The sequence below is a fragment of the Perognathus longimembris genome, chromosome 10 (assembly GCF_023159225.1).
Source record: "Perognathus longimembris pacificus isolate PPM17 chromosome 10, ASM2315922v1, whole genome shotgun sequence".
Classification (NCBI taxonomy): Eukaryota; Metazoa; Chordata; class Mammalia; order Rodentia; family Heteromyidae; genus Perognathus; species Perognathus longimembris.
Window position 1 is genome coordinate 44,299,267 of NC_063170.1, and position 14,419 is coordinate 44,313,685.

Genomic DNA, 14,419 nt, shown 5'->3' on the forward strand with positions numbered 1-14,419 from the left:
CTAGGCCCTGAGTTCAAGCCTCAAGACTGACAAAAAAATTAATAATAATAATATAATTATAATAACTTCTGCTTTAATAAAATCTACCATTTGCTTAAATAAATCTGCTCTACTAAAGATTCCTCTGTGTATCTGCCCCTGAGTTCTTTCTTAGATGAGACCAAGGACTTGCCATCTGTCTCCCCTGACAGTCAATATTGTTTAAGAGAAGCAGAGTTCCACCAAAGATATGATGACTATGTGAAATAATGCATTCACTTATTCACTAAATTTAAACCATTACATGATACACATATACTTCGAAGCATCATGTTGTACATAATAGATGCATACAATTTTATGTGTCAAATTGAAAGTAAATAAACTATTTCCAAGGGTTGTAAAAGAGAGCAAGTACATATGATAGTAAACAAATAGAGACCTTAGCTAAAGGTCAAGGAGACTCAAGAGAACATTTGAACTCAGATTAGTGAGGTCTGTTTAAAGATAGAAGGAGACAGACATGGCAACTCCTATCTATAATTCTATTACTTTTTTTTTTTCTTTTTTGCCAGTCCTGGGCCTTGGACTCAGGGCCTGAGCCCTGCTGTCCCTGGCTTCTTTTTGCTCAAGGCTAGCACTCTGCCACTTGAGCCACAGCACCACTTCTGGCCATTTTCTATATATGTGGTTCTGGGGAATCAAACCCAGGGCTTCATGTATACAAGGCAAGCACTCTTGCCACTAGGCCATATTCCTAGCCACTCCTATCTATATTCTAGCCAAGCAGGAGGTTGAGATTGGAAGATCACAGTTCAAAGACAACTCAGGCAGAAAATTTCACAAGACTATATGTACAATTAAGTCTAAAAAAAAGTCAGGCTACAGGTGTTGCGCATGCAGTAGTTTACGAGGCAGGCAAGCAAGCCAAACAAGAATGTGAGGCACTGAGTTCAAGCCCCAGACCAGAAAGAAGAATAAAAAGGAGGAAGAAAAAGAGGAGGAAGAGAAAATGGAAGAGGAGAAGGGAAGAAGGGAAAAGAAAAAAGGGGAAAGAAAATATCAAATATGACACATAACTCCCTCCCAAAGGCTTTAAGAGGAAAGAATATCTTCCTCTTAGATTCAAGAAATGATAAAAGCAAGCATTTAGTATTTTCATTAGCCACACACAGTTCAAGGGGTGTTATGAATATTTACTTGATTAATATTCATTCTAACTAAAGTATTTTACATTCTTTTAAGATGTATTATTTTACAGATGATGATGCATCTCACAGAGATACAGGGATTTGCCAAAGGTCAGACAGGTAGCAAGTGACACATACAAAGTTTGAACCTGGATTCACTGGAGCTGGCCTGTTAACCATACCACAATACCATCTAGGAAAGGCACAGCAATGTGAAAAGTAGGACAAGCTGCCCAGAGCTCTCTTTGCTCTAGCCCACATTCTTCTTTAATGGTAGAGGTGAGAAAGTGCCCAGAAGTGCTGTTTAAAAGAAATATAAAGTGAACCACAAATGTGAGCATGTATGTAAGTTTAAATTTTCTAGTGACCACATTTCAAAAAACAAAAAAGAAATAAATATCATTTTTATGATCATATGTACATGGCTGTTGAACTATTATGATCTCCTGTTAGGACTATCCTAGACATAGACTAATTATTACAAATGAAGGAAAGCATGGAGCCTATGTTTCTTTGGGTCTGGCTTACTTCACTTAATAAGATTTTTTCCAGGTCTTTCCATTTCCTTACAAATGGAGTGATATCATTCTTTCTGTTGGAAGCATAGAATTCCATTGTGTATATATGCCATATGTTCTTGATCCATTCATCTACTGAGGGGCATCTGGGTTGGTTCCATAATTTAACTATAGTAAATAATGCTCCAATGAACACAGTTGTGCTGGTAGCTTTAGTATGGCCTTGTTTGTGGTCTTTTGGGTAAAGACCCAGAAATGGGATTGCTGGATCATAGTGTAGCTCTGTGTTTAGTGAAACTAATTATAAACTTACTGTGTGTAAAATATAATTTCAATATTATAATCAACATTACAAATTTAAATAATGCTGTATCATTTGCTGAGTTTCTTTTCTATATGTTCTTAGAAAGTCATGATATATTTAAAATATACAGTATCCAAAGCTTATAATACATCTCAGTTTGGACAATCAGTACTCCAAGAGCTCAGTGACTACTACTATATTTGGACAGTGTGAGCACTGGATGGGGGAAGGACAGTGAATTGAGATGTAATACATTTAAGAAGAGCATGTCTTGGGCTGGGGATATAGCCTAGTGGCAAGAGTGCCTGCCTCGGTATACCCGAGGCCCTAGGTTCGATTCCCCAGCACCACATATACAGAAAACGGCCAGAAGCGGCGCTGTGGCTCAAGTGGCAGAGTGCTAGCCTTGAGCGGGAAGAAGCCAGGGACAGTGCTTAGGCCCTGAGTCCAAGGCCCAGGACTGGCCAAAAAAAAAAAGAAGAAGAGCATGTCTATCTATCTCAAGAAGTTGGGAGAAATAAATAATAAAACTATCAAATACAGCCAGGTTTACACTAAAGTAAGACCTTGTAAACCTGTACAAATGTGTGTGTTTGCATGTAAACATATACTCACAAAAAGAATTGATGAGCCAGCACCGGACATAACTTATTCTTTTTTTTTTTTTTTTTTTTGGCCAGTCCTGGGGCTTGGACTCAGGGCCTGAGCACTGTCCCTGGCTTCTTTTTGCTCAAGGCTAGCACTCTACCACTTGAGCCATAGCGCCACTTCTGGCCGTTTTCTGTATATGTGGTGCTGGGGAATTGAACCCAAGGCCTCATGTATACGAGGCAAGCACTCTTGCCACTAGGCCATATCCCCAGCCCCAGACATAACTTAACATGGATAAACATTTCACATCTCTGTCGGTCAGTTTTCACTGCTGTGACAAAATGCCTGGGGGAAAAAAATCAAGCTAAAAGAGGAAAGGTTTCTTTTGGCTTTTGACTCACCCTTTCAGAGGTTTCAGTCTATGGTCCTCTGATTCCCCTTTCAGAGGTTTTAGTCTATGGTCCTCTGACTCCCCTGTTCATAGGCCAGTGGCAAGGCTGAAACATCATGACAAGAAGGACCTGGAAAAGAATACTACTTGCCTCACAGTGGCCAAAAAGAAGAGAAAGAAGACAGGCTCAAGGGACAAGGTATAGCCTTCAAAGATAACACTCTCCATTTCTAGTTTCTGCCACTCCTCCTCAAAATATGCCATCAAATTATTAATGTACCAGTGGACATTTCAAATGTAAGCCACACCCATATGTCCCCCACAAAGTGCTTTGGGATATCTGAAGCAGAAATATGGCTTTTGCGGGGGGTGGGGGGGGAAGTGACCTATGGTTGTCTCATATCCGGTCCTCATCTAACTTCCAGTCATTTTGCAAGCCCACTTCTCTGTTTTTTCAGTCTTCTCTCCAGCCTTATGCCTCAACCCTCCACATCCTTCATCTTCCTTTTCATCCTCTTGAGCAGCTCTCCTATCACTCAGACATCCATGCATTAACACACCAACTATAGACTCACTTTGGCACTGCCCTTCATTCCATTCCCACACCACACCATCCCCTGTGCCAGTATTATGACTATCATGAAACCAGGTGCTAGAGAATGACAAGATTTTTTTTCATCAAGTATCTACCACTAAGCATCATGTCCTTCTACTTATTTATTTTTCCCTCTTCACTTAAAGTTTGTCAGCTTTAAAGCAATGAATATTCATTTAAGGATCAAGGATCCAAAGAATTGTTGGATGGCCATTTAGGTTAAAAATCACAGGGCAGCTTACCTGGAGACCAAATTGGAAGACAAGTGTTGGAAAGAGAAAGCAAAATGGTTGTGGAAATGTATATCTATAAATATATTTTAAAACTATAGAGCAATCAATAAAGAAGCTATAAAATTGAATCTTCTTCCCTAAGGTAAGTAAGTAACAGAGAATTGTAGGCCATGGCAGACAGGATAATCCCCTTTCCAAGTGGGAAGATATCATTTTTTGATCAAAATCATAAGATCCTTTCATTTTCCCCACTGCAGTCAACGCCTCAATTTCAAAGGCCACTCACTGCTTCTGATCTGTTATCAGTCAGGAAGGCTCCAAACACAGAGAGAAAGCCACTTTAGCAGAATCGGCTGCCTCCTTTATCACAAGGGCAGACCTAAGAATCCTATCCTGCTAAAACACTGCATAGCTCAATGCAGACAGGCAGACATGGGGGCACAGGAAAGCCAACTTCCTGATGTGAAGGCACCTGATCTATTGAGAGAAGCAGAGATGTCAAATGCAGGTGAAATATGTTTCATGCCTAGGGGGAAAAAGTCCTTTTGTTTCTAAGACTGATACACTCCTAGGATTAGTAGTCCAAAAGGAAAATATGAGGAGGTTGTCAAAAGGTATAAATATGGCATTACAATCATGAAGGATCACAACTATGTGTTAACATGTGTTAACATGTCTAGTTACCTAATGTATGCCAAGCACATTGCTGTCATTTTGTTGTGTGTGCCAGTACTGGGGCTTGAATTCAGGGCTTGGGCATTGTTCCAAGCTCTGTTTTGCTCGTGGCTAGCACTCTACCACTTGAGCTATAGCTCCACTTCCAGCTTTTTGCTGGTAAATTGGACATAAGAGTCTCACAAACTTTCCCATCCAGGCTCAGACTGAACCTTGATCCTCATAGCCTTCTAAATAGCAAGAATTAGAGGCATGAGCTATCAGCACCTGGCACTAACTCTTTTAAAATCCAACAAGTCCCACAACACCTTGTGGAAAGAGGGGCTCAGAGATTTAGATATATGTCCATGGCTCTCCACTTACTAACCCCTTCTTGCTTCCCCTACTCTATAGCCTAAGCTTTGTTTTACTCTCCATTTTATTCTTTGCTATCTTACTATCTTCCTTAGCTAGGTTAGTCTGTGGACAGTTTAATCAGAAGGAAAAGCCTAACCACACTGCACATGAACCACTCAAACATCAACCACACAAAGATTTATGTGGGTTGTCTACACTGTATGGATCATAAATGTGCATCCCTCAAAAAATGTTAAGTCAAATAAATATAGGACATGTGAAAACATCTTTGTCTATCCCCACCATAGAAATTATATTTTTCCAAAGTTGCTTAAATTGCTAAATAGCTGGCTGGCTCAGCAGTTGCACACTTCAGCTTTGCTCACATGCTTCATTTCACTGCAACCACAATGTAATATTCTTCATGTTATTTTTTATAGATAAGATTATTGCTCACACTATTCATCCAACAGTTTTAATGAACAAAGGGCAAGCTGGGAATGATGCTTCATACCTATAATCCCAGCACCAAGGGAAATGGAGACTGAGAAAGGAAGATAGCGCAAGAGTCCAGCCTATGCTACATAACGAGACCCTGTCTCACAAGAGAACAGAACTGAACAGAATAAACAAAATGAACAACAATCAGCCAAAGGATAAACAGGCAAAGGACAGTTGGAATGACGTGACTACCTCAATCTATATAAACATGAAGTATGCAACTAGTTTAATGTCTAACTAATATTACTTCCCATGCTTCTGTGCACGATATACACTCTTGTCCTACTATCCTGATAGATAGCTCTTAAAATTCTTTCACCAGAGTGACCAGGATCTTTGTGTATGCTACTGAGATGACAAGTGGCGCTTGGGCTCGGGTGAAAGAGAAAATAGTCTCCAAATGGGGCTGGTTGTCAGGGAAATCAACTGTGATTAGAAGATGAGAACATTCAGCAATGGCCAGTAACTTAATCAATCATACTCAATGAATTAAATAATCATATTTAATCCAATCATGATGAAGCATCCAAAAAAAAAAAAAAGAGATAAACCAAGGACTATGTTCAAGGGGACTTTCAGGATAGCAGACAAGAACATATCCACATGTTAGGGGGGTGATGCACTCCAGCACCATGGAGATGGGGCTTCCGTGCTCAGGGCCTTTTGAGATCACTTCTCTATCTGCATTTGGTTGTTCCTTTATAGTCTTTAAAAGATGTCTTAATAAATACATAAACATGATTCGCTTCCCTGAACTCTGTGAGATGCTCTAGCAATTAATCAAACCCAACAAGGGAATCATAGGAATCCCTATTTATAGCAGAGAGTCAGAAGTCTGGAAGCCTAGGGACATGGGAATAGCAGTAACAGAGAGCCCTCACCTTGTGGGGTCTAATACTATGCTCCAGCAATGTTGCTGGAATTGAATGGCATCAGAGAACACCAGCTAGTATCCAAAGCAGAATGCCTTGTTTGCATTGACTTGGTCACACAAGCATGCTGTTGGGAGAGAAATGAGGAGAAAAAAAAGAATCATTTCTCCCTACTCATCTTGCATGAACTTGGTATGAATGAACTCATTTTATTAAGTTGATGTGACTCAAGTGATATAGTCCAAGCCAAACAAGCATGAGGCCCTGAGTTCAAACTCTAGTACCACCCAAAAAGCAGAAAGAGTGACAAGAAAACATGTTAAACACACAATTCAGAAAGAATGTAATATGAAAGTATAAATATTTTGTCTAACTCTAAGCAAATACTATTTAATCCAAAGCTAATCAAATTCAAAAATTTATGAAAATAAATATGTAGTTGATTCAAAAAGTGGCAGGCTCAAGTGGTAGAACATCTGAGCTTAATCCCCAGTATCACACAAAGAAAAAGAAGGGTGGGAAACTAGGCTGGAGACATAGCTCAGTGCCATGTGCCTGGTGTCTTCAAAGGACACCAACTCTGTCCAAAAGCATGCAAAAAAAAAAAAAAAGTAAATAGAAAAACCATGCAGTCAAGAATTCAATATATATCCTACAAGATTAAGAAGCGTGAAGGAAGGGGTTGGTAGGGGAGGAATGGGGGAGAATGTTGAAAGGGGTGACATTGATCAAGATATACTGCATTTATAAATGGCTTTGTTAAATGCCAACTCCCTGTACAACTACTTAAAGGTGAAGGAAAGAAAGGAAGGGAGGGAGGGAGGGAAGGAAGGAGGGAGGGAGGGAGGGAGGGAGGGAGGGAGGGAGGGAGGGAGGGAGGGAGGGAGGGAGGGAGGGAGGGAGGACTGAATGAGATAAATATATAGAAAAAAATTAGAATAATTAGAGAATGCCTTTTCAGAAAATAAAAGCCTCTGGACCCAGTACATTTTCCGGTGAGGTTTTTCTTTTAGACTCAATGTCAGTTTTCTTGTTATATCTTATTTTTTTCCCTTTGTATTTTTGACAAATTTTCAGTGTGTATCTAACTGAAATCTGTGTCTTGCCTTGTTATTTAACCTACCACTGGCAACATCTTCCCATGCAATTAAAAACCCTTCATGATCACCTGCAAACCTTGAATCTCATTAAATGTACTAATTTTAGACATGGGTATATTTAGCACTCTTTTTTTGGCTATTAAAATTGCCACTCAAGTGAACTTCTTTGTCCATAAATTGCCTTCTTTTTTTTTTTTTCAGAAAGTTTCTTTCTTTGAGTCATGGCGTATGAGACTTTGTAAGGCATGTAAGACAGTGACATTTGCTTTCCCAAGAGGTTTTGCCCTAGCCCTGCAGGAGAGATTGGTGCCTTTCCCTCCAAACTCACTCTCACAGGTGGGTCTGAGTTATGTCATGTAGAAATCGGACCAATTTCTTAGATAAACACAGTATCGGCAATACTGGTTCAACTAGGGTTTTTTTCTCCTTTGCTTTAGATGATCTTTTCATTTAATTAGCATATATATGCATATACATGTATACATATATATATATATATATATATATCTCCACTCCAAGGAGCTTCTACAGAGTAAGAAGCTTGTTATGTTTGTTATATTCATATGTTCTCACTTATTTTCTTTAAATTTTATTCATGCCAGGCATAGATGGCTCACACCTATAATCCCAGTGACTCTGGAGATCAGAGAATCACAGTTCAAAGCCAGCTTGAGCTGAAAAATTTTGTGAGACTCTTATATCCAATAAAGAACTAAAAAGTCATAAGTGAAGCTCTGACTCAAGTGGTAGAGTGCTAGTGTTGAATATAAAAGAGTTCTAGGACAGCATCTAGGCCCTGAGTTCAAGCCTCAGGACTGGCACAAAAAACAATTGATATATCACAGTTGTAACTACTTTCAACGTCCTATGTGTATGTGTAGTTTCTATTATTGATGATGTTCTTCTATCACCTTCCTATGGTTGTACCTACACTATCTCTGTAATCTTATCTGAGTATATTGGAAACCGTGTTTACTGGTATTGGAAGTAGGAAATTCAAAGGGAATACCAAATTTGAGAGACACAGGGTAAAAAAAGAGAAACAACTACAAAAGCAATACTTGCAAAACTGTTTGGTGTAAGTGAACTGAACACCTGGGGGGGGAGGGAAAGGGGGGAGGGAGGGGGGCATGAGGGACAAGGCAACAAACAGTACAAGAAATGTATCCAATGCCCAACGTATGATACTGTAACCTCTCTGTACATCAGTTTGATAATAAAAATTTGAGAAAAAAAAACATTTATGATAATCTTGACGGATTGTGCATATCTGTAAAAAAAAAAATACTTTGAGAACTTTGCTAGTGCCCTTTAGTTTTATCAAGCTCTTCCATACACAGAGATCAGATATTCGATATTAGCTTTCTACAGGCATTTGGGTGGTTGTTGTTTTAATAAAACTTGAATTATTTTTCTAATTACAGAAATTATATACACTCACTGAAGGAAACTTGATAAGAATGAAAAGGTATTTAAGAAAATAAAATCTTCACACTCTGTATTCTACAACTATTTAGTAGAGATTCAGGAAGAATGTAATATTAGAAAATCTATTAATGCTTAAATTAATGTACCACATAAGGTAAATCATGTTCCGTATAAAGAAGCCCCAAGACACAATCTAATATAAATCACCCCTTGTCTCTATTTTAGGGGGGAAAATACTATGTATAGGAATATAGGAAATATAGAATATAAGAAATGATAAAGATTTGAGGAACACATACAAAATTGAAAATAGAGAAAACAATAGAAGAAATACATAATAAAATTAGTAAACAAACTAACAATGCTCTAGAAAGACTGACCACTGACCAAGAATAAGAAAAGAGACTGTAATTACAAAAATCCATAATGAATGAAAGGATATAACTCTCAACAAAAATTAAAAACACTTTAATGACATTGTATAGGCAGTTATAAACTACAGGTTAGATATCCTAGGTGGAGCAAAGACCAAAATGACAAAATCAACCCAAGAAGAAATAGAAAATGCAAGTGAAGCTGTAAGAGTTGGGTTAATAATCAAAAGCTTCCTAAAAGCCGAGAACAGTGGTTCAGGAGGATGAAGTCTGAGGATTGAGGTTTGAAGACAGATCAGGCAGTTACGTGTGTGAGACTCCTATCTCTAACTATCAGCAAAAAGCTGGAAATGGAGCTGTGGCTCAATTGGCAGAGTGCTATCCTTTAGCGAAAAAGTTAAGGGACAATATTCAAGCCCCAGGACCACCACCACTATCACCCACAAAAAAAAAAAAAAAAAAAAAAAAAATGCTTTCGGGCTGGGGATATGGCCTAGTGGCAAGAGAGCTTGCCTCATATACATGAGGCCCTGGGTTCGATTCCCCAGCACCAGGTACACAGAAAACGGCCAGAAGTGGCGCTGTGGCTCAAGTGGCAGAGTGCTAGCCTTGAGCAAAAGGAAGCCAGGGACAGTGATCAGGCCCTGAGTCCAAGGCCCAGGACTGACAAAAAAAAAAAAAAAATGCTTTCTACAAGTTTGGTGCTAATGGCTCATGCCTCTAATTCTAGCTATTCAAAAGCCTGATATCTGAGGGTGAGGACTGCGGTTCACATCCATCCTTGGCAGACAAATCATTAAGACTTTGGTCTGCAATTGAACAGCAAAAAGTTCTAAGTAGAAGTGTGGCTCAAGTAGTACCAGCCCTGAGTGGAAAAGTCAAGCAAGAGCACAAGACCCAGAGTACAAGACCTCAATACCACAGTGCGTGCACACGTGCACACATACACACACACACAAACACACACACCATCCACACAGAGAGTAAAGCAAAGTAAACCCCAGGACCAGATCTCTCTAGTGGTAAATCATTTCAAGGAGAAATAACACCACTATTCACAAATTTTTCCAAACAGTAGGGAATATTTCATAATCAATTCACTCCATGAGATCTCTGTTATCCTGTTACTGAAACCAACGTACATGAAAATAAAACCACAATGAGTATAAACACAAGTATTCCTAACAAAATACTACCAAATAGAATCAAGCTATACACCAAGAAAGATTCTATATATAGCCACATCTCCAACCTGGCTTTTGTTGTTGTTGTTGTTGTTGTTATTTTGGAGGTAGAATCCCTTGGATTTTTCTTGGTTGGCTTTGAAACACAATTCTCCAGATCTTAGCCCCCTGAGTAGCTAGGATCATAGGCATGAGCTATCAGTGCAACAACCCTGACCTACTTATTGCTAATTAAGTTTCATAATGAATTGCAAGGGAATACTATGCTTGATTTATTTGTTTAGTGTTTTGGCTATGTGCAAAACAGAGGACTTTTAGAGTAATTCAAGACACACACAATTTGTTCATAAAGAATTTCTTTCATGGAACAATAAAGTTGTTCCAAAATATGGCTGTCATCTTGTGACATGGTAGTGTCCTGTTTATTTTACTTTTTTTCTTTTTAACCAGTCCTGAGGCTTGAACTTAGGGCCTGAGCACTGTCCCTGGCTTCTTTTTGCTCAAGGCTAGCATTCTGCCACTTGAGCCACAGCGCCACTTCTGGCCATTTTTTATATATGTGGTGCTGGGGAATCAAACCCAGGGCTTCATGTATACGAGGCAAGTACTTTTGCTACTAGGCCATATTCCCAGCCCGGGTATCCTGTTTAGTAAGTACACAAAGAGGGCGGGGAATATGGCCTAGTGGCAAGAGTGCTTGCCTCGTAAGTACACAAAGGTGTCCTAAGAAGCAGAGCAAGGAATGAAAGAAGAGGATGGAAGGAAAAGTGTGTTATATTACATTTACATTTATATTTACAGCTACAATGGTATAGGTGGACCTCCATAAAAGCAACCTTCATTCCCCATTGGAATTCTCCACTTAACACTATAACAACGAAATTATTTTTAAATAGTTATTGGGGGTATAGTTGACATGTAATAATCTACTTAAATTATACCATTTATTTTCTCATGTCTATATAACATGTGAAACCTTCACGATAAACAAGATATCCATCACCCTAAAACCTATTCTTGCTATAGTAAATACCAATAGTTCCTTTTTTATTATTGCTGAATGGTACTACATTACAGGACTATATGAGTGTTTATTCATTCTTCTGTTTATGAGCCTCTGGATCATTTCCAGTTGAAGTCTGTTACAAAATAGCCAAGATGAACATTCAGACATGTCTTTTTATGCTTTTATGTTTCCTTTGCTCTTCAGAAAATACTTGTGGTGAAATGGCTCAATTGCATGGCAGATATATGTCTAAAATGGTTTTGACATGCCAATCTATTTTCAAGAACAATTATGTCATTCCTGCCAGCAGTGTGTGAGAATTTCAATTGTTACAAATTCTAAGCAACCCACAGGATGGTCAGCATACTTCATTTTAGACACTGTAATTGGTGCAGTGATCTCTTTTTTGCAGTTAATTTATGTCCCCCTAATGTGTAATGATATTCAGCATCTTTTTATGTGCTTACTTTCCACTTGCATAGCTTCTTGGGTGACAAGCCTATTCAAATCTTGTGCCTGCTTTTCAGTTAGATTAATTTCTTTTATTGAATCTTGAAAATGTTGTAGGTATCTTGGATGCCACTTGCTTATTAAACATTGCTCTGCATGTTTTTTCCCAGTCTGCAGCTTCTATTTTCACTCTCCTAGCAATTGCTTTGGAGAGCAGTAGTTTGATGAAATAGACTTTATCATTTTTTTATTTTATAAATTGTGCTTTATTGAAAGCATATCTAAAAAATATTTTTCAAAAGACATAGGGATTTTTGTTCTTGTGTATTATCTGTAAGTTATATAGATGTATGTTTCATATTTACATGTACTTAATAGGCCTATTAACAGTTTGAGTTAAGTTTTGCCTATGATGCTGGGTATGAATCAAAGTTATTTTTATTGGACTGGGAATATGGCCTAGTGGTAGAGTGCTTGCCTCATATACATGAAGCCCTGGGTTTGATTCCTCAGCACCACATATGTAGAAAAAGCCAGAAGTGGCACTGTGGTTCAAGAGATGGTGTGCTATCCTTGAGCAAAAAGAAGCCAGGGACAGTGCTCAGGCCCTGAGTTCAAGCCCCAGGACTGGCAAAAAAAAAAAAGTTTTTATTTATTCTTTCTGTTTTTGCCTTTGTAGCAATCAAACTCTTCTAGTACTCTTATTGATGGCATCCCTTCTTCACTAAATTGTGTTCGCAATTTTTTTCACAAGATCAGTTGTTACCCAGCCACTGGTGGCTCATGCCTGTAATCCTATTCAGCAGGTTGAGATCTAAGGATCACGGTTAAGCCAACTTGGGCAGGGAAGTTCATGAGACTCATGAGACTCTTCTCTAATTAGCCACCAAAAAGAGCTGGAAGTGAAGATGTGGTTCTCGAGTAGTAGAGCTGCAGTCTTGACCTGGGACAGTGCGCCAGGCCCTGAGTTTAAGCCTTAATACCAGCACAAACACACAGACACAGACACACACACATTAAAAAAAAAAATACACACACACATAAACATCAGTTATTATATGAGGCTATTTTTGGGTTTTCTACATTATTCCATTGATCTACTATTTAGGTTCATGTCAAAATTATACCATCTTTTTTTCTTTTCTTTTTCTTTTGGTCAGGGAATTTGAACTCTGAGGCTGGGTGCTGTCCCTGAGCTCTTCAGCTCAAGGCTAGCACTCTACCACTTGAACCACAGTACCACTTCCGGTTTTCTGGTAGTTAACTGGAGATAAGATTCTTACACATTTTCCTGCCAAGGCTGGCTTTGAACCATGATCCTCAGATCTCAGCTTCCTGAGTAGGTAGGATTACAGGCATGAGCTACTAGCTCCCTGCAAAAATTATTCCATCTTCATTGCTTTAGTTTTATAAAACATCTAAAAACCTTCAGCTCTATTGTGTTGCTTTTTTTATTTCAAAGTTTCCCTTTCAGCTAGTTTTAACTGGCTCCTAATAAATCATCGCTGAAAAAACAGTTTCTCACAAAAGCAGTTATTTCAAGCACGGCCATTACTGTGCTTTGGTTGTAGTCCTGAGGGGGAAAAAAAAACACATCCTGGGGAAGAGGTGCTGCAAACCCAATGTCCTCATTGCACCTGAGCCCATTTCTAGGCTCTGCAACTCAAGGGTCATGATGGAAATTTCAGTGGCAGAGGAAAAATGGACTTGCTCTTCCTACATACTTTCTTCTAACCCCAGTACTCCATCTCATTCTAGAAGCACAGTGCCTCCCTATAGCAGCTGACAGACATACTCAGTAGTTCTCCAGTGCTTAAAGACAAAACTCTACCCAGAGGAACCTTAGGACAGAACTCTCCCCAGTGATCTATATCTTAGCCTCTCTAAGCTTCCAAGGCTTTCATGATTCCAATCCTTTTCCTCTCTGCTTCACCATTCCTAAGGAATAGAGGTTTCTATGATATTTTGGTGCTCCCTTTTTACTTAGTTCCCTAGTTATCATTATTCCTAGTTTAAAATTATTCCAAGAGCAGTCTCTCTTTTACAATAACTAATGTAGTTTTTGTCTCCTAACTGCATCCTGACTGAGAAAATTGATGTGCATCATAATATACCAGAGGGTTTCAAGCGCAGTCCAGCCAGGGACCAGCAATATCAGCGTGGCCTGGGATTTGTGAGAAATACAAATTCTTGGGGCCCTGCACCAGATGTACTGGATCCGAAACTGCAGTTGGAGCCAGGAGCCTTATTTAACAAGCCCTCTACATGGGAAAACACATTTAAGTGGGTGAAATTTAAGCGAACAAAATGAGCCCATTATAATATCAATCCAATGAAGTAGTCACTTTCCAAAATTTGAAAGTTATGAATTTCTCAAGGGTATAAGCATTGTCTTTCAATTTAAGATACTATAAACCCAATAACCAATGCATTGATTTTTTTAATGAGTATTTAATGAGGCTGACTCTCAATGGTAAGGAAGGAAAGATGGAAGGAACAGAAAAGAAGAGAAGAAAGAAGGAAGGGAGGGAGGGAAGGAGGGAAGGAAGGAAGCAAGGAAGGAAGGAAGGAAGGAAGGAAGGAAGGAAGGAAGGAAGGAAGGAAGGAAGGAAGGAAGGAAGGAAAGGAAGGAAGGAAAGAAGGGCCCTTATGGCATAAAGACCATTTTCATATCCTATTTTTTTCCTTTTTA